The sequence below is a fragment of the Macadamia integrifolia genome, unplaced genomic scaffold (genome assembly GCF_013358625.1).
Source record: "Macadamia integrifolia cultivar HAES 741 unplaced genomic scaffold, SCU_Mint_v3 scaffold_30A, whole genome shotgun sequence".
NCBI lineage: Eukaryota > Viridiplantae > Streptophyta > Magnoliopsida > Proteales > Proteaceae > Macadamia > Macadamia integrifolia.
In genome coordinates, this window is record NW_024870663.1 from 137849 (window position 1) to 159384 (window position 21536).

The window sequence follows — 21536 nt, forward strand, 5'->3', positions numbered from 1 at the left end:
AACACAAAACAGTAGAAGTAGACATCTAATAAATGAGAGAGAGAGAGAGAGAGAGAGAGAGAGAGAGAGAGAGAGAGAGAGAGAGAATGAGTTACTGGTGAATGTCATTCCTCATAAGCGGTAGAGAAGTAGAGAGCCAGAGAATTTCTGCGGCAAAGACGTAGAGAACTTCTATGATTCCTCAGAGTCGCAGAGATTAGAGGGCAAGATTTTTTTTTTCTTGGTAAAAAAAACAAAAAAGGTTTTTTTTTTTGGTAAAAAAAGCAAGAGAGATCGGTGAGAAGATGTATTAAGAGTTTTGAGGTATCAATGAATCAATGTCAAATAATATATAAAATTAGGTTAAATTCAGGGTTAATATCAGGGTCACAACCAGGGTTAACATTAGGGGCAAATATCAGGGTAGGGCTGGGCCAAAACCAGGGTCAAAAGTCAAGGTAAAAAAATCAGGACCTGGTTTAGGGCGGGTCAAAAACATCAACCCTTACCCACCCTAACCCTGACTCAGGGTCAGAAATTTCAGGGTTGGGCTGGCCCTCAGGGCCAAATTTTTTGGGTCGGTACTTGTTAGGGATCAGGGAGGGGCCAAGGGTGGGTTCGTGGGTTCGGGCCGTCAAGGCCAAACTTGCACCCCTAGTAAGACCTGTGCACCATGATTATAACTTCGCAGTGACAATCTTGATCAAATGTGTGCCGATCTAGGGTTTTGTTGTGCTTATGAGGTCTTTAGACAGGTTTCTTTTAGAACAAGTGCCTCGTTTGCCAGGGGGTTTGCTGTATACATCTCAAAGCAAGGGAAGTGAACATGACTAGGGCCTAACAACAATAGGCTTGTTCAATAAGAAGACAGGAAGCATCAAAGAGTTTGGATAGGATCTGTTGCAAACCTAAGAGAACAAATGATAGAGGAAATCGGAACTTGAGCCATTAGACAAATTTCATTAGCAAGTGGAACTTTGATGACCCACTTACCTGCCCTTTGTTGTGTAATATCTTCAGGCTTGGTCAAGTAGTCTTTGCCATTGATACCTCGAATATCTAACATGTTTCAGGTGGAAGATTACGAAACTCCGCTTAAACATGATCGCTGGATGAGAGTCATAGTTATTGTTCATAATACATTTCCATAACAAATTAGAGAAAGAAACCTACACTAATAGTTTAAATTGGCCATTTGAGATCATTGCCTAGTTCTTCCAGGTCTGAATAATTAGGTCATTTGATTGCTAGATAAATAGGGAAACATTTTAATAGATCACGTCTCAAATTCAATGGGGAGTTTTTTTTTTTTTCAAAGTCTTGTTAGTCCCTCTCCAATCGAATTTGATTTTTCTTAACAATATTTTAAAAAATTACTGTAACATGCAGCAATGTAGGATAAAAGATTGAAAATCAACATATCTAGATAATTAAATGAATTTCAAAAAAAAAAAAAAAAAAAAAAAAAAAGAAAAAAAAAGAGATAATTACATGATGACATATCTATAAAATCTAAGCACCAAAAGATATTTCCACATGGCAAAAAATAACCGTCGGGATGCCTTTTGAGATTTTTTCCACCCTTGAAAAAATAAAATGTTTTTTTGAATAATTTACAGCACCACCCCTTAGAGAATGCCACTATTATAAGAATATCCCTCTGTTTCACCAAATTAGACTCAGATCCCTACCGTCAGTCATTGTTAAGGAATATACCTTATATGATGATGCCAACTACTATATTTTATACCAAAATGTTCTTACTAAATATGAAGTACCTAAAATACCCATGTAATAAGTTACTATACATTTCTCTTACCTAATTTTTCTTTTGGATGAACATGTTATTCAGGTCTTATAGAGAAAGCGAACTCCATTTTCTCCACCAAACATCATCAAATCGAACCCAAAAGAGAAATGAAACACACTAGATTCAAACCAAACCTCAAGAGCGGGCAAGAAAGAGGAGAATTCCAGAACTACCCAACGGCAAAAGGAGATCGAAATTAAAGAGGAGAATAAGAGGAGAGTTCCAGAACTACGCAACGGCAAAAGGAAATCAAAATTAAAGAGGAGAATTCAGAATTTGGAAATATGCTCGAATCAAATAAAACACTTATTTAGTTACTGAGAACACTAATCTGGAATCTGGATACTGAATGGATCTTTTGGTTTTCTACGAGATGGGAAAAACAAAACAAAAAACCCTAGATGGGCATGTGTGCAAGCGCGTGGAGTACAAGGCTGGAGTTGCCTCTGGGAGCTTGTGGCCATGTGCCATGGAAGTCGGCTAATGGCCATATGAAAAGGCTGCCCAAGCCTTATGCGTAGGTAGGTATGTATAAGTAACCACAAGATGGGCTGGTGTGTTTATGCTTGGGCGCAATTGAATTGCCATTTGAACTTTTGATGTTGGCATTTTATCGAACAAATGGGCAGTTCTTGATAATAGATCAATATTTGATAATAAAACTCTGAAAATGCATGATCTCTCTCTGCTGGAATAGCATTCCAATATCCTACCAACTTTAGGAACCATGGTTTACAAGAAAATAGGTAATGGCAAAAACACTTTCCTCTTTGATGATCATTGGGTATTGGATTCACATAATTCTGTTTTAAATTTGTCATGTGATACTAACAACCCCCTCTTGGATGGGCAAAGGTAGTGATGTCATGTTAGGCACTCAGTGGAATATTGGTTTGCTAAATTCTTTGTCATCACTTTCTACAACTAACACTATTATCCAGATCCCCATATCCCTTGATTGTGATTGATGGCAATGCCTTTTATTTTTTTTTTTATTTTTTATTTTTTTTTTGAGGAGTGGTCTACTACTAAGCTGGCTGCCAAGTTTCTCAAAACTAATTCATTGACAAACTTCAATCGATACTCAAACATGTGCTATTGCTCCCTTCTTTGCTCATAATGGTGGTAGTATTTCTACAAACTTAGTATCCACCCAAAGTTAAATATCTTCATTTGGAGAGTTGCAAATAAGTGAATCCCCACTAAAGATAGACTGACCAAATGGATAGATATTGATCCACTTTTTGTGTGTGTTTGCCACAATCAACAGGAATCTATGTGGCATGTCTTTTTTGAGTGTGAATTTTTGAGAAGAATTTGGACTGTCAGCCCACTTGGTCTTAAACCTGAGCTTTTTTCTATAGTTTTTTTTTTAACAATTTTCTTATATATTATTTTAACTTGTTTGATATTTTGATGAGCACATTTATGTGTGAAATCTAAGTAGTAAAGCATGCATTTTTACATATTTAGAATGGAGATACCTTGGGTTTTACTCTCTTTTTACAGATTTTGTATTTTAAAGGCCTTAAATATTATCGGGCGTCATATCTCTCCAACAACGACTAGCTAGTGTAATTGGTGAGCTATAGTGTGCGAAATTCCCTTGCTCACTAGGAGGTCTCAAATTTGAATCTCACGGTTGTCTTTTTTTTTTTGGCAAGATTTGAAGAGAGGGAGAAAAAGAAGAGAAAAATAAATAAAAAAAGAAAGAAAAGAAAATAAGCAAAAAAATTATAGGAAATTTCTCCAAGTTTATTTCTCTCTTATCTCTCCTCCACCTTAACACTTTTGGTCTCAAAAGATTTCACCTACAAATTGTGGTTTTTCCCCTTTTAGGAAAGAGAAATTTGTTACCCTACCTCCCCATTCTCTATAAATACAACTCATGTAAGAGGATAGGAGACACTTCATTCTTCTTCTAGGTTTTTTTTTTTTTTTTTTTTTTTTTTTTTTTTTTTTTTTTTCTCTCTCTCATCTCTCTCTCTTCCTCTCTTCTCTCTCTCTCTCTCTCTTTAGTTTTAGTTTTTCTTTATTTTTTCTTTAATCACTTTTGTATTAGCTTTTTATTTTAATTAATGCAAGCACTCTTTTTTTTTATTCAGTCGTTTATGTTTATGATTTATGCAATTGATTATAATTTTTAAAGTTATAGTTCTAGGCTTAGATCTTGGTGACAAGATCACGAGCCGTGGAGCATCTTTTTTTTTTTTTTTTTTTTTTTTTTTTTTTTTCAAGATTTGTTTTCTTCAGGCCTAGAAATTTCAGATTTGGTTCATTCCAGATCTGTTTTTAGGGTTGATAGTATCTCAAATCACTCAAGCTTTCAAGTTCAAGTATTGATTCAGGTAGGTAGGCTTATTTAATAATCTTCTCTCCCCCATTCTCATTCCCTTTTCTGACTATCCTTTCTTTGTTAATTTAGGATTTTAATTTCAGTCATTACATTATTGCTTCTCCTTTCCCCTAAGGTTCATGGCTAGTGTATGTGTTGGCTTTGCCCATCCTAATATCATTTATTGTTTTTATTTTAATTGCCTCCCTTTCCCTAAAGCCAAGTAGAGTAACCCTTGTACGAGTGACTCTCTGGTTAAGTAGAGAAGCTCATATTATGATGCATCCCTCGGGCTAAGTAGAGAAACCTACTTGTGAGTCTCTCTCTAGCTTTATCCCCTTTATTTTATTTTATTTTTATTTCAGCATTTTTTTTCTTAATTGCTTTTTAATTGCGTAGGGTGTTTATTTTCATCTATTTATTTATTTAATTTTAATTGTGTGGCTTGCGTATTTAAATTATTAGATGACGAATGGTTAAGATGTTATTTTAGATACATATGTTTATGACGGTAGTTAGAATTAAATCACAACCATTATTAATCGGTTCACTTTCGTAATATTAAAAGAAGCAAAAAAATAAAGTGGCTGCTCTCCCTGTGTTCAACCCGTAGCTACACTGATTCGTACATTTGCGGTTACAGTTTAAATCCTACCAAGTTTTTGGCACCGTTGCCGGGGAGATAGTTCCATGTTATTTTTTACTTATTTTTAGTAAATCGGAGTGCTTTGCTTGCTTTGTTTGGTTTTTCCTTTTCTTTTATTGAACTCCTGAGAATAACAATTTACAATAATAGTTGTATCGGTGGAGGTCACCAAGCCTCACAGTATGATAAAGACAGGTTTTGCCTTGTAGCAGTACCTCAGGAATTGACCTGAGCAACCCTGGATCTCTACCGGTAAGCTCTCAAAAAGCCAAAAAAAAAAAAAAAAAAGTAAAAATTAATTAAAAAAAGGTTTTTCTTTCCATTCTTTTGTGCTTGTCTTACTCTAGTTGTAGGTAGTTTTCTATTGTATGAGTGTTAAGTGGGTGCGTAATACAAAGAATCGGTTGGAAATAAGAGATCCAACAAGTAGTGACCTTATACGTTTGCTCTCTTTAAAACCCTTTAATATAGGAGACCAACAGTAAAACCCTCCACCTAAATCTCTGAAAGATAGGTTCTACCCTGCTAGAGCAGCCCAACCTTCCTACATAGTTCTACCACAAGCCTAGGGCAATAATTTTGAGCTCAAATCTCAGTACATCACTATGTTACCCCACTTTCATGGGCTGACCTTTGAGGATGCATACCTATTTCTCAGGGAATTTGAAGAGGTATGTATTCTAATCAAAATCCAACAGCTTTCTGATGATGCTGTTAAGCTTACGTTTATCACGTTTGCATTGAAAGACCAAGCTAAGAAGTGGTTGTATGGGTTACCTACAAATTCCATAACCTCATGGGAACAGTTCACAGTTGTCTTCCTTAAGAAGTTTTTCCCAACTCACAAGATCAATAAGCTTAGAAGTGATATCCTTCAGTTTAGGCAAAAGCCTAGTGAGTCCTTTTCCAAACTTATGGAGAGATTCAAAGATCTACTCCAGGAATGCCCTCATCATGGCCTAGACTTATGGTATTTATGTCAAATAATTTATGAGAGTATTGATTACTCAACTAAACAAATGATAGAGTTTAAGTGCCCTGAGGGATTCACATCCTTTACAGATGAAGAAAAGGCATGGGAATTCTTACTTGACTTAGCTGACAAAACCCATGAGTGGGAATCAACCCAAGAGAGTGAAAAAACCATGGGAGGAAAATGATATTTTGTGGATGGGATAGTAGCCAAGGAGCCCATTTGGATAGCCTAATTAAGATGATTGAAGCTATTGTTCCTAGAGAGCCATCATCAGTCAATTTGATTAAGATTTGTACTTGGTGCCAGTCCCCTAAATATGTCATAGAAGAATGTCCCAACACCTCTGGGGGCACTTCTAATGATAATGTTAATGCCTTATACCAGAATAATCCACATAGTAACATCTACAACCCAGGATGGAGAAATCACCTAAATTTCTCCTAGAATCAGGGCAACTAAGTAGGGCCTTCCAATTTCTATAATCAATGTCAACTTGGACCTCAATGGCTCCCCTTTGCATAACAATTTTTTTTTCCAAAATACTTTTCCTAGGTCAAATGTAGGACCTCAGGCTAGTTTTCCTAGGGCCCCTCTCCTATCATCTTATCAGCAATCCGTTGGGTTTACCAACACTGGAGAGGTAAGTAGAATAAGTTACTTGAAAAAAAAATATGACCCTCCTCATGACAAGCCATTAAAATTTACAAGCGAATTCACCCAAGTTGTTTTAATTATGCGTGAAAGGGAGAAGGAAACTTTACCCAGTCAACCAGAGCCTAACACTAGGCATCATTAGCCTGTTAGCTCACAAACACTAACTAATGCTGTAATACCCTGCTTCTTAAACCCGGTCTAATTTTGCGGTTGAACCGATTTAACCGTGCAGGGACCGAGCCAGAGGGAATTAGAGCGGGATCCTTATGGGCTATGATGGCAAAGGTGACCTTAAACACCGACTGGCTCGACAAGTCCGAGCCAGTGCCAAAAGAGATGGGAGTGTCCAAGCCGTGTATATGCACCTACCATAAGGCCATGTACGAATAAAGCAGGTATTATAGTCGTATTTTAAGGTATATACATATGCTACATCGTATGCCAGGGGTGGGGTTCGTGCCGAGGCCCGAATCCCGTCAAAATCCCAAGTTTTGGCCCTCAGGTGGGCGGACAGGTGGGTGCACCCACCCACCTGAGTGACCCATCCATGTGCATTGTTCACTTAATGAGGAATTATATATATAGCTTTATGATTTTCTTTTCTTTCATTTATGACACCCGTACGTTGGTGAGAAGAGTAAAGAGGAGAGAGAAAAGAAAAGGAAGAAGAAAGGAAGAGAAGGAAGAGGAAGAAAAGAGGGATTTCAGCGGCGCCGAAGCTCGATCTTCCCATTCCGATGCCGGGAGAGTAATCTTCAACTCTAGATCTATAGTTAGAGGTAAGCAAAGTTGGGTTTTTGAACATTCACTATACCCAAGCTTAAACCCTTGATTCGAGTAGAGTTTCTTGAGATCTTGTAAATCCCCTTTAAAATGATGAATTTAAGGTTTAATGGATGATTTATGTGTTGATCTTGAAGGGTTGAAGATGTATTGACAAGGTGGAAGAAGCATTGTGGGTTTGAAGTGATTTGGAGGGTTTGAAGTGATTTGGAGGGTTTGAGGTTGTTCTTGAGCAAAGAAGGTAAGATGGTTTTCCATCCCTTGAATCTAACCTAGATCTAGGTTAGAACCATCCTATAGGACCTTGAAGGTGTGAAGAATAGGTTGGGAAAAGCCCCATTTGAATCCCCAAAAAATGGAGGAAGTTGGGAAGAAACAGGGTTTTTCCTGCCAAGACCGGTGGGTGCAACCGGTGGGCCCCTACCCGCCTGTGGGCACCCACTTGAGAGGGCAGGGGGGCCTTCGGGCACAACCGGTGGGCCCAACCGATGGGCCATCCTACCCGCCGATCCTAGCAAGGGCCCCTGGCCCAACCGGCGGGTGGAACTGGTGGGCCCTACTGGCGGGCCCCTACCCACCGGTCCAAACTGGTGGGTAGGACCGGTGGGTCAGACAGCCCACCTTTCTGACCCACCCGTGTGGCCCCGAAGGTAATTCTTGCGTCCGATTGGACCCAAATCGGACGTGTGACCTTCTTTTGACGTTCTAAACATGATTTTGTCATCGGATCTCGTTAATTTTGATCCTAAAATGGTGAAGTACTAACCCCGCTCAATTATGTTAGGTTCACCAAATCATACCCGATTCGCAGCAGATCTCATCCGTACCGAACGGGAATCCTTGTACACTACAGGTAAGTGGGGAGAGGACGTTTGGCCTTGTTTCAAGGCATTGTTTGGCATTCATTTAATTATATCTAGTCTAGTCATGCCATCATGAATATGCTATGTAGATTAGTCATTCCTCATAGTGTGATGCATATGTGCTATGTTTACTTTCTAAATGCCAATTGAATGAGATGTTTATATGTTGAATGTGGACATCATAGTGCATGATGCATTGATAGACTAGATTCCGTAGTCGGCTTGGAAACGAGTGCATTGGTGGCCTGTGGAATGGGACACGGAGGCACTATACAATCGTACTATTGTCATATAGGAGTATGCGGTATTAGGATTTTCATCATCCCGTGCTACGACCCTTCCCAACAAGGGTTAAGGTGTTGGGTTATCATTTGGGGGTAAGCAGTGGTCGCGGTCGTCGGGTCACTGTGGCGGTTAGACATAACGCCCGACGGGTCATGTAGGATAGTCGACAACCCCGGTGGTACATTCAAGAGGGCCAATCGTACTGCTTTTAAATTACTGGAGTTAGCACCTTTATTTTCAGTCATTTACATTTCTGTTGAGAGCCGGTGGAAGGCATTGTCTTTACTTTTTCGAGTACTCACGGTGGGCCTTCTCCGACAGCCCTATGGGCGTATCGCGAGAGGGAGTTCGCTGCTCGTACCTAGAGTATACATGCACTGTGGCTGTAGTAGCACTAAAACCAAAGACTTAGTAATGTTGCTTAGGTGGATGTGATTTAAAATGTATAGCATGACATGTAGTGCATATGATGTGTTTTGCTATGTGGACTGCTGTGTGGTCCATCTTACCACTTACTGAGCTAGTGAGCTCATCCCACGTATGCACCCCTTTTTAGATGATTTTACAGGTCATACATCTGAGGAGCATGGGGTGGGTCCCACAGTCGAGTTTTCTAAAGAGGACTGGTGGACCCCTGAGGAGTTAAAGCATGGCACTGACTGCTCGTGTGAGAGTTGTGCTGCGGGACAGCAGTTCTGAGGCCGTGCTGATCTCCACTTTTGAGGTCGAGCTCATGTGATGCCGAGCTGATCTCTAGCCTTTGTTATCAAGCCGATCTGTGTACTTTGATTATTTTGATGATTTCCTGTATATACTTGATATATGAATTGTACTTTTATTGGGTAATTATCATGCCTTCGGGCCCACATGTATATAATTATTGTATCACAATTCGGGTATCAAGTATATGGGACTATTCACAGGTAAAACTTAGTCTTCCGTTGATTTGATGAGCTTATATTAGTTGTGTGTATGCTGTGGTGGAATACAGTATCTGATGATTCTGGCAGGTTTGGGTTAACCGGTGTTAACCCGGTCACTGGCCCGGTTCTGTGAGAACGGGGTGTGACAAATGCACTACTAAATTTAGTACAAGGTTATACCCAACAAGGGCTCTCCAACCAATGTAATGTTGTTTATGCCCTTAGGAGTGGTAGAGAGTACCAACAGAGTCTTCCTAACTCTTCCCTATCCTTATTCCTGTTAACTCTCCTTCAGTTAAGGACATAAGTGTGCCTCTTATTCCAGGTTCGTCTGATGAACCTAAAGATTCTTTTGATACTAAAGATGATTTGGTTGAGGAAACAAAAAATGATTCTTCTGAAAAAGGGCAAATCCCTAATAGTCCTTATGTTCCTCCTGTACTATTTCCTAATCTCTTAGTAAATACAAAGAAGACTGCTTCCATGGATAAAATTTTAGAAGTCTTCAAAAAGGTAGAAGTGAACATCCCTCTTTTGAATGCTATATCCCAGATCCCCGACTATGCAAGGGTACTGAAAGATTTATGTACTCACAAATATATCACTAGTGTGCCCGAAAAGGCGTTCTTGACAGGTAACATTAGTTCCATAATTACTCAGCCTATATTAGCCAAGTATAAGGATCGAGGGAGCCCTACCATAGCTTATGTCATAGGCAACGCCTACATTGAGTATGCCTTACTTGACCTTGGTGCAAGTGCGAATCTTTTACCTTACCATGTGTACAAGCAACTACGATTGGGAGAATTGAAAGCCACTGAAACTACTCTTTAGTTGGCAGATAGGTCTGTTAAGATTCTTAAAGGGATGGTTGAGGATGTCTTGCTAAAGGTGGAGGAATTTATTTTTTCTGTTGATTTCATTGTGTTAGATACCAAGCCCTTCTCAACCAAAGATGAGATCCTAATAATTCTAGGAAGACCATTCTTGGCTACCAGTAATGCATTAATCAATTTATGGAATGGTTTTCTAAGGTTATCTTTTGACAACTAAACTGTTGAGTTTAACATGTTTAGGATAGGCAAGCAACCACATATGGAAGAAGAGATCAATATGCTTGAGGATTTTTTGAATTTTTCTGATGATTTAGTTACCAACTTTGATATTAATTTTGATTCAAAATTTCAAGAGTGTATAGATGAGTTGGATGATGATAGTAAAACTTTATTTTTTAAAGTCCTAAGTCTTCACACACTTATGGAGCCCTTAGGACCCCTTTCCAATTTCATTCCTAAACCTTCCATAGTTGAGCCCCCTAAGCTAGATCTGAAGGAGTTACCATCTAATTTGAGGTATGCTTTCCTAGGGCCTGACCAGACTCTTCCTGTAATAATTTCTTTAAATTTGACTTCTAGCCAGGAAGATGAGTTACTTAAAGTGTTAAAAGATAATAAGGAAGCCCTAGGTTAGACCATGGCTGATATCAAACGTATAAGCCCTTCTATTGTGCGACATCATATACATCTTATGGAGGATTCCAAACCATACACGAAACCCCAAAGAAGAGCTAACCAGTGATGATGGAAGCCATTAAGAAAGAGATCCTAAAATGCTTGGATCATGAATAATTTATCATATTTCTGACAGCCAATGGGTAAGCCCAGTTCACGTAGTGCCTAAGAAGTATAGTGTGATTGTAGTTTCCAATGCCAATAATGAACTAATTCTAATCCGTGTCTAATCAGGGTGGAGAGTGTGCATAGACTACAAGAAACTTAATGTGGTAACCTGGAAGGACCACTTCCCATTGTCATTCATTGACCAGATGTTAGAGAGGTTAGCTGAACATGAATACTATTGTTTTTTTTATGGATATTCTGGCTATAACCAGATCCCAATTGCTTTAGAGGACCAATATAAGACTACTTTTACATGCCCATATGGAACATTTGCTTACAGGCATATGCCCTTTAGGCTTTGCAATGCCCCTGCTACATTCCAACGATGCATGATGAACATCTTTTCTGACATGGTCGAAAAATTCTTAGAAGTATTTATGGATGACTTTTCAATTCATGGGAATTCCTATTCTGAATATCTTCATCATCTTTCTCTAGTTTTGAAAATGTGCATATCTAAGAATTTGGTTTGAATTGGGAGAAATGTTATTTTATGGTTAAATTTGATATTGTTTTAGGCCATGTAATATCTAAGGAGGGAATTAAAGTAGATAGAGCCAAAGTGGATTTAATTGATAATTTACCACCTCCTCAATCTGTTAAAGATGTTCGGTCTTTTATAGGCCTTGCAGGCTTCTATAGAAGGTTTATAAAGAATTTTAGTCAGTTAGCCTGACCTCTCACTTCTTGCCAAAGATCAAACTTTTGAAGTTTTCTAAAGAGTGTCTAGAATCCTTCAAGCAACTTAAGAAGAAGTTGACAAATGCACCCATTGTTCAACCACCTGTTTGGACTGAATCTTTTGAATTGATATGTAATGCTTTGGATTTTTTCAAAGGAACGGTTTTAAGTCAAAGGATTAATAAGTTGTCCACTGTCATTTACTATCCAGTAGGACCTTAAATGATGCACAACTCGATTATACAAGCACTGAAAAAGAATTTTTAAACGTTGTGTTTGCATTAAAAAAGTTTCGATTTTACTTAGTTGGTTCACATGTGATGGTGTATACTGATCATTCTGCTCTTAGATACCTAGTTCAGAAGAAGGATACCAAAGCCCATCTCATTAGGTGGGTTTTACTTTTATAAGAGTTTGATTTAGAAATTAGGGTTAAGAAAGGAATTGAAAACCTAGTTGCAGACCATTTATCCTGGCTTCCCAATTCATTGACTGACAATTCTTCAGTCAACGAGAACTTTTCAGATGAACAGTTATTTGTAGTGTTCAGTGAACCATGGTTTGCTGACATTGTCAACTTCTTAGTTTCAGGTGTGACTCTGGATTATTGGTCCTCCCAAGATAAGTATAGGTTTCATTCCCAAGTTAAGTATTTTTTCTGGGATGATCCTTATTTATTTAAGATATATCCGGATCAGATTATCCGACGATGTGTTCCTGATTATAAATAACATTTCATTCTCTCTTTTTTCCAAGATCATGCATGTGGTGGACACTTTGGACCTAAGAAGATAGCCGCAAAGGTTCTCCAATGCAAATTTTATTGGCCCACTCTTTTTAGAGATGCTTTTGATTTTTACAAGGCTTGTCCCGCTTGTCAATCTTTTAGCTATATCAATAAGAGGAACATAATGCCTCTCAACCCTATTTTGGTAATTGAGATCTTTGATGTATGGGACATTAATTTCATGGGACCATTCCCTAATTCCTTTAGAAATTTGTATATACTTTTAGCCGTTGATTATGTTTCTAAATGGATAGAAGCCATACCTTATAAATCTAATGACCACAAAGTGGTGGTCTAATTTCTCAAGGAGAACATTTTTTCCCGCTTTGGTGCACCACGTGCAATAATTAGTGATAAGGGTGCTCATTTTTGTAATCGACCTTTTGAGGCCTTAATAAAAGAGTATGGGATCACCCATAAGTTATCTACCCCTTATCATCTCCAAACTAGTGGTCAAGTGGAGGTATCTAATAGGTAGGTCAAACAAATCTTGGAGAAAACTGTTAATCTAGGATTAGTCCCTTAGGCTTATTGATGCTTTGTGGGCCCATCGGACTGCATTCAAGACCAACCTTAATCATTCTCCTTACCGTTTGGTGTATGGAAAAGCCTGTCACTTACCAATTGAGTTGGAGCATAAGGCCTTTTGGGCCATCAAGAAGCTCAACTCTGATTTATTTGATGCGGGAATTCATCGTAGGCTCCAACTATCTGAGTTTGAAGAACTTAGGAATGATGCCTATGAAAGTTCTAGGATTACAAGAAAAAGACAAAAGCCTTCTATGATAAGCACATTCTACGTAAATCTTTTATAATTGGTGATAAGGTCTTATTGTATAACTCTCGATTGCATCTTATCCCTGGTAAGCTTAGTTCTCGATGGGATGTCCCGTTTATTATCTATAATGTATATCCCAATGGGGTTGTGGAGATTCTAAATCCAGGAATAAGGATAATTTGAGAGGTTAATGGTCAGCATTTAAATTCGTTCCTCAAGTTTCCTACTATTGGTAGTGAAGAGGTCATGGATCTCTATGAACCTCTGTACACAGATGACTGACTTTATCCAGGTATGACCCCCTTGCATTGTTTTTGCTTTTAATTCTTTCCATGCATTGAGGACATTGCATGACTTAAGTGTGGAGGAAGAAAACCAGTTTTTGCTTTTTCTACTTTGTTTTGTCTGTTTTTCTTTTTGATTTTGAGCTTCCTAAGGATGAAGTCTTACTTTGGCTTTTGGTTAATGATCACATCATTCGGTTGCTTGATGTATGAAAATAAAAGTTTTGATTAAGGTACCCATTTTGAACATATAAAAATCCTATTGAAAAGAAAGAAACAAGTCTGTGTCTTGAGATGAGACTTTCTTTTGAAAAATAAGAGAACCCTGTTTTATGGTGTTGGACCATATGTAAGTCTGTGGGTTCCTTGTGCTTTTGATTTGGAGTTGGGACCTTCTTTTTAATTTGGCATGAGTTGACAAATGCACAATTTTAAATGAAGTGTGAAATGTGGTATAAAGAAAAATAAGAGTTGATTCCCTTGAAACTAGACAGGGAATTGCACCTTAAGAAGTGTGGTGTCTTGATCAAAATTCCTATGGAGGAAACTTCTGAAAGAACTCTAGCATCACTGTCTTTATGGGCATATGTAAAAAAGCAAAGCTACATAGTAACTTGGGTGTCTGGTGTTTGCTCCATCATATCATTCAGGTCATAAGTAGTGGAGTAGAAGAGAGTTTATTAAGAGAAAGAAAGAAAAAAATATGCAAATGTCATTAATGCTAGGTAACAAGTTTAGTAAAAAACACTCAAATGCCTTAGTCATTGGGGTTCCCTATTTCTTCACAAGTGGTTTTGCCTTAAGATAAGGATGTTTTGGAAGAGACGAGGTGAATTCTAAATTATGAAATATGTTAGTGCTTGGAATTGATATAGGGTAATAAAAGTCAAGTGTAGGGGTCCTTTATAAGAGGAATTATCTTTGCTCTGGATTGATATGGCCCTTACCTTTAGCCAAAGTTGAAATTTGTTTATTCTGAATTTTAGGTGTATATTCACTGCAAACACCCATGAGACACAACTCGTCCATTAGGGGTGATCTAGGGATTTAAAGGCTTGTTGTACATGCTAAGTGCAGCCATGATTCTTATGAAAGTGAGTTAGGTTTTTTGTTATTTATATTATATTTTAGTTTTTTTTTTTTTTTTTTTTTTTTTTTTTTTGAGGACTAGCAAAGTTTAAATATGGGAGAATTCTGATGAGCACATTTATGTGTGAAATCTAAATAGTAAAACATGCATTTTTACATATTTAGAATGGAGCTACCTTGGGTTTTACTCTCTTTTTACAGGTTTTGTATTTTAAAGGCCTTAAACATTATCGGACATCATATCTCTCTAACAACAACTACAGAGTGTAGTTGGTGAGCTATGGTGTGTAAATTTCCTTGCTCACCAGGAGGTCTCAAGTTCAAATCTCATGATTGTCTTTTTTTTTTAGAGAATTTTATTGAAGATTTCCTACTTTTCACTCACTTAAAGCACTAAGGGCATGAAGGGGATCTTCAAAGCAAAGAAAATCGTGGGAGGGGTTTCTTGTGCAAGAAGAGAAAAAAAAAATCTTGTCCAAATCTTCTCTCTCCTCCATATCATCACCAGAAGATTATCCAAATCACACAAAGTAAGAAGGAAAATCATCCAAGGGAAAGAAAAAAAATCGGCCAACAAGGGTTGTGCGTAAGATTTGAATAGAGGGACAAAAAGAAGAAAAAAAATAAAAAATGAATGAAAATAAGCAAAAAAAATTATAAGAAATTTCTCCAAGTTTATTTATCTCTTCTCTCTCCTCCACCTTAACACTTTTGGTCTCAAAAGATCTCACCTACCAATTGTGATTTTTTCCCTTTTAGGAAAGATAAATTTGTTACCTTACCTCCCTATTCCTTATAAATAAAACTCATGTAAGAGGAGAGGAGACACTTCATTCTTTTTCTAGGTTTTTTTTTAGTTGCTCTCTCTCTCTCTCTCTCTCTCTTTAGTTTTAGTTATTCTTTATTTTTTCTTTAATCACTTTTGTAATATCTTTTTATTTTAATTAATGCAAGCACTCTTTTTTTTTTTCAGCCTTTTGTGTTTATGATTTATGCAATTGAGTTATAATTTTTAAAATTATAATTCTAGGCTTAGATCTAGGTGACAAGATCACGAGCTGTGGAGCATATTTTTTTTTTTTTCAAGTTCAATTTTTTTTTTCAAGATTTGTTTTCTCCAGGCCTAGAAATTTCAGATTTAATTCATTCCAGATCTGATTTTTAGGGTTGGCAGTATTTCAAATCATCCAAGCTTTTAAGTTCAAACATTAATTCAGGTAGGTAGGCTTCTTCAATTATCTTCTCTCCCTCCTCTCATTTCCTCTTCTGACTACCATTTCTTTATTAATTTAGAATTTTAATTTCAGTCATTACATTATTGTTTTCCTTTTCCCCTAAGGTTCATGGCTAGTGTAAGTGTTGGCTTTGCCTCTCCTAGCCATAGAACCATCATTTTATTATTTTTATTTTAATTGCCTCTCTTTCCCTAAAGCTAGGTAAAGTAACCCTTGTAAGAGTGACTCTTTAGTCAAGTAAGGAAGCTCATATTATGATGCATCCCTTGGGCTAAGTAGAAAAACCTACTTGTGAGCCTTTCTCTAACTTTATCCCCTTTCTTTTATTTTATTTTTATTTCAGTATTTTTTTTTCTTCATTGCTTTTTAATTACGTGGGGTGTTTATTTTTAGTTATTTATTTATTTAATTTTAATTGCATGACTTATGTATTTAAATTCTTAGATGACGACTGGTTAGAACATTATTTTAGATGCATATGTTTAGGACAGTAGTTAGAATCAGATCACAACCATTATTAATCGGTTCACTTTCGCATTATTAAAAGAAGCAAAAAAATAAAGTGGCTGCTCTCCCTGTGTTCGATCCGTAGCTACACTGATCCTTACGCTTACGGTTACATTTTAAATCCTACTATATTTATAAAAATAAACTCCAACATTTCTATTATTTGTTATTTGTCATTTGCTATTTCACTTGGAAATATAGGAATCAAGTGCTATTTGGATCACAAAACCAAAACCCTCTACTCATTATGAAATAGGTTGAATTTTGGATATCTAATGTGTCTTGCAAACCGACCCCTGTACCATGAAAACATATTCCCTCACCACCTACCCTATAAGTAATACCCCTCCACCACAAGGAACTTTAATTTTAATAGTGGCCAGTCTCACCAACAAGGAGGAAAAAAATTTTGGATAGGTATTCTCCTTTATTCTAAACAATTACTGTTTCCTATCTCAAGGGAATTATTTGTTGACAGGAAAAAGTGGTAAGACGGCTACAAGGGGACTTCTAGAAGGGATAAAAGCGGCAAGAAATAAAGGATGGAAGGTGAACTTGGTTTGGAGTGACGTGGAAGATCTTCTTCTTCTTCTTCTTCTTCTTCTTTTTTTTTTTTTTTTTTTTTTTTTTTTTTTTTTGGGCAATAATAATCACAAACAATTAACCTTTTTTGGCCTTGGATATCTATACCACTCCAATTAGGAATGGAGCATTTTTCAAATCACCCAAACTTTTGTATGAAGCCTAACAATTATCTTAGTAATAGGCTGAAGGAGATGACAAAAGACGTTATTTCTAGGAAATGTTTGGTTATCCCTTATGCTATTTTGATTTTGGTTTTAATTTAATTTTCTTTAAATAAAAAAAAAAGGGCAGCCAGGAGGTTCGAACTCAAGACCTCCTGATTATCATAGGCTTTTGGCGCACCACAACTCACCAACTATGTAAGGCAGTTGTTGTTACCTACTGTTAATGGTTAACATGTCATTTTGAATGACCATTCGGTATCGCGTGGAGTAAAAAGACCCATCACCCACCACTTGTGAGTTGACACATGTCATTATTTAGATTATGATATTTCAATTTTGTCCCCACAGAATGGGTGAAACTCCCCCATATTTAAGTCCAATTGAAGTGCAATTTTTTAGCTATGGACTCCATTTGAGCTTAAGAACGTGGTGAAAGAAGAGGAAAATTTTGGAGAGATGAAGCCCCTGACATTCAAGAAAAACCAAAAGTGAGTGGGTACGTCTATTGGGTGAGCATTGAATCATTTCATTTACAATTCTTGAGTGCATTGAAGCCTAATTGAATGTCAAGGATGGTTAGTTATATCTATTGAAGGTTAAATATTTGATGAGATTGAAGGTGTAAATGCATTAAATTTTTTTCAAATATTGATGGAGCAACAATGGCATTCACATAGCACTTCAATAGCACAGTCTACTGATGCTGCACAGAGCTGCTATCTATATTTTTTTTCATTTTTCAGCTGTACCCCTGATGTGACAATCACTATTTGTACTTCAATAGCACAGTCTACTGATGCTGCACAGAGCTGCTATCTATACTACTGACCATTTTTACTGTTGCACGGAATTTACTCATATAACCTGTATTGCTGCCCAGAGCTGTCTCATAACCTCACACGGTAATCACTGTCACATACATACACAGTCGTATGCACATCCACACTGCACTACCAAGTGGTCAGGTCTACCAGATGTACACACCCATTCTGCAATCAAGCACTCCAATCCACAATACTAATAGGAGTATACACATCCACAATACAAGAAATACGTGCTTCTACATGCACGGAATAATGCCCACTATTGGGCTCAGTATTTACTCAATACTAATTATGACTGCACCCACAACCAAAAGAATAGATTCCCAGTTTCCACCAATGACATACAATGGCTAGGTCTTCACCCTAGTTTTCTCATAATGATATGAGAGGCCATACCCACAGCAAATAGGTTTAGGTAGTTGTAACTACCAAGGAACACATAGCCTTTGTGTCCAGCACCCACTGAACATAAAAAATAATAATAATAATAATAAAGTTGGGCTTATAACAATGCCCTATAGTGAAACACTCATACATATAAATTTCTCCCAAAATAGACTACAACTATCACTTAGGCATTTTATCAAACATCTTGCCTACAATGATTTATAATAATGGAAATTTAGCAAAAGTGAGGTTACCTTGGCAAGGAGTAACCGTCGAAGATGCAATAATATCGATCTCCACTTGATGCGGATTATAATCACGTTGTCTCAGTGACGTCAATGCTTCAACCCCGGTTGGCACTTGGGTTTCTTGAAGCAACTCGCAAGAACCAAATTCTAGGTTCTTGTTCTTCTTCTTTCTTTTCTCCTTGTCTTTATTTTCATGGAGCAACAATGGCATTCACATTCACACACACACTCCTCTCTCTCGCTCTCTCTACTTCTCCTCTTCTAGTCTTCCTTAAGCTTTAATGAGGAAATAGTATTCTCAACAAGAACCATCAAACTCCATTAATTGGATTTGAGAAAATCTCTCTTGAGAGGCACTCAAGACACACACAAAGAGAGGGAAAAAATTCTTCTCTATTTCCCTCTTCTTCTCTTCTCTTCCCTTCCATTTTATTTTCTTTTTCTTTCTCTTGGCAACAACCAATAAAGCTTACTACCTTGGTTTCCAGCTGCTTCTTAAGCCTCTAATGGGGGCTATGGATGAAGTGTAAGAGGATGGAAGTCTTTCATTCAAACCCTTAGCCATTTATGAGCTTCAACTCATTTTTCCAACCACCTCAGTAACCCCTCTACCTGATTTCTTTCTTGTGATGTGTAGAGCTCAAAGAGATGAAGAATCTCCAACTTGAATCACCCAAATCCGAGTTAAAATGAGGGAGATATGGCCATTTGAAATTAGAGCAATGAGATAGCCTGAAATGGAATCTTCGTAGGGGTGGCATAGGCTACACCGGCGGCCCCGTGCAACAGGGGCGAAATCTGACCGTAGATCTCATATAAAAGATCTTATAATCTAATCCGTTCGATTAAACCAACGGACAATAGATCCAAACCATTAGATTTGAATCTCGATGATGTCATCATGACGTAGGCGCTGACATCGTCAGAAGTGTTGTCGACCACGGATTGGCTACATCAATGTATATTCTGGATCTATGTCGGCTTAACCCATAAAGGAGAATCATTTATAGACCATTAGATCTGGATCTATAAGATCTACTTGATCTAGATCTAAGAGATTGAAATCTAAGCTTCGGTGATGATGCACATGTGACATACACTAGTTAATGCAATATGGTGTAGCGTCAGACCATCATATCTAATACACTCCACCAATGAGAAGCCTCAGATAAGCATCTTCAATGCAAGCTCTTGTACAAACCATCAGATCGGAATTTGACCGATGTGGCTCAATTTGAGCCGTGTATTAAGGATCCCTCTGACTCTCTTATATACATATAAGCCCCTGCTTCTATAAACTTTAATGTCAAAAATCCCTTATCAACTCAGACCTTTAAAACCTTGAAATTACACAAAAGCCCCTGAAATTTCAAAATTAAAATCCAGAAAATCCAGCCAACACCGAGAGCATCTGTTGATTTTCTAGTTCGGATTTTCAAACCGGCTTCACGGAAACACTTATAATTTTTTCATACGATATCCGATCAAGACGAAACGAAGTGCGTTGGAACCATAACTGGATGCTCTACGACTTTCCAAAAGACTTAATCATCTGACTCAGCCATATAAAAAGACCAAAATGCCCCTAAACATTTCTACTGGCGTAACTTTCTTATATGGAATCGGAACGTGATGAAATTAGAACCGTTGGAAAGATTGGATTTTTGTCGTATTGTTATATGGAGAACACTTCCTTTAAAAAATTCATCTTCAATGCTGTAACTATCCTCGACTGTCACAAATGCCGTAACTTCTTCATACGGTATCAGAATGTGACGAAATCAAATGCACTGGACTAGGTAAATTACATTCTATCTTTTTTATGAAGAACCAATCTTCAAACATATCATTTTTAATACCGAAAATGCCCCAGAGCATAAATAGGCTAATTTTTTCAGTTTTGACCCAGAAACCCGCACCACCTATTAATGATATATTAAACCACTCCATGCATACCAAGCGGCTCTGTTATCTCATCGGTGACACTGGACACTGCCATGTCATCATTTTCATCCATGTCACCCAAACTGGCCACGTCATCACCGCCACGTGGCCAGGTTGCCAACAAGGACAACCATAAAACTACAATGCCAAATAGAGAGTGTGAAGTCTATTGAAGATGAAGAAAAAAAAAAGGGTTAGCTTAAGATCCTCTAAATTCAAAACTAGGAATGAGTCAGGCTAGGTCTTTGTGGTGAAGTCGGAAGTCAGTATTGGCACAAAAAACCCTAAGAAACTATCTCCGCCCCTGTGCATTATACACCTCTGCCTTTGTGTGTGATTCACCTCTGTCCTTGTGGCGTGTTATCTCTCCTCTATCTGAGCGAACCCATCATGACCCTCGGTTGCTCAATAGGCAGTGCTGGTGAACAAGCCAAAGATGCTGAAGATGCCGATGACGCCGACGATAACCCTCAGCCATGGCTGCATACCTGCCTAGCCCCTTGTTGCCCCACCCTCTACAGCAACCCCTTGTCGCTCTACACCAAACGATGTTTCTGCAACAACCGCCGCCATTTTGTTTTGAACAGATCCACAGGTCAGATCTGTTGCTTTCCTATGTTGCAGCCATGGCTATGCTTCAGGCTTTGAAGAACAGCCTCTGTATCATCGTCAGAGGTATCGTTGCTCACATCGCCGCCACCTACACCACCTATCCAGAGCTCAGACCCATCTCCATCCTTGGTCATGGATCTGAGTTCTTGGTTTCGCCCATCCCTTATCTTGAAAGGCCCCCCTGTTAATGACATGAACAACGGATTGGCTATATCCCACTCCTTGGTTTCGTGTTCTGAGCACTGAGACCTTGTGTAACTCATGTCTTCTATCTAATTGAAGTTGTGTTTACCAAAAAAAAAAGTCTATTGAAGATTAGAAATAATATTTGCCAAAGAAGGAGAGAATGATGAGAGTGATATGGAAGGTGCTTGTGTGGGTGATTGGAACATTGAGAAGGTGTTCAATGTGCATTAAAGAAGTTGTGTGGTATCCCAATGTTGGAGAAACCCCACTTCTTGGTGGAGAATTGGTTTGT

General features: G+C 37.9%; 1 non-coding gene across 1 annotated transcript; it reads right to left on the bottom strand.

Annotated features, from left to right (window-relative positions):
- Nucleotides 1-5624: 5624 nt before the first annotated feature.
- LOC122071620 lies at nucleotides 5625-5731 on the bottom strand. The gene has a single exon (XR_006138226.1). It is a non-coding gene; the product is annotated as a small nucleolar RNA R71 (small nucleolar RNA).
- Nucleotides 5732-21536: the final 15805 nt, after the last annotated feature.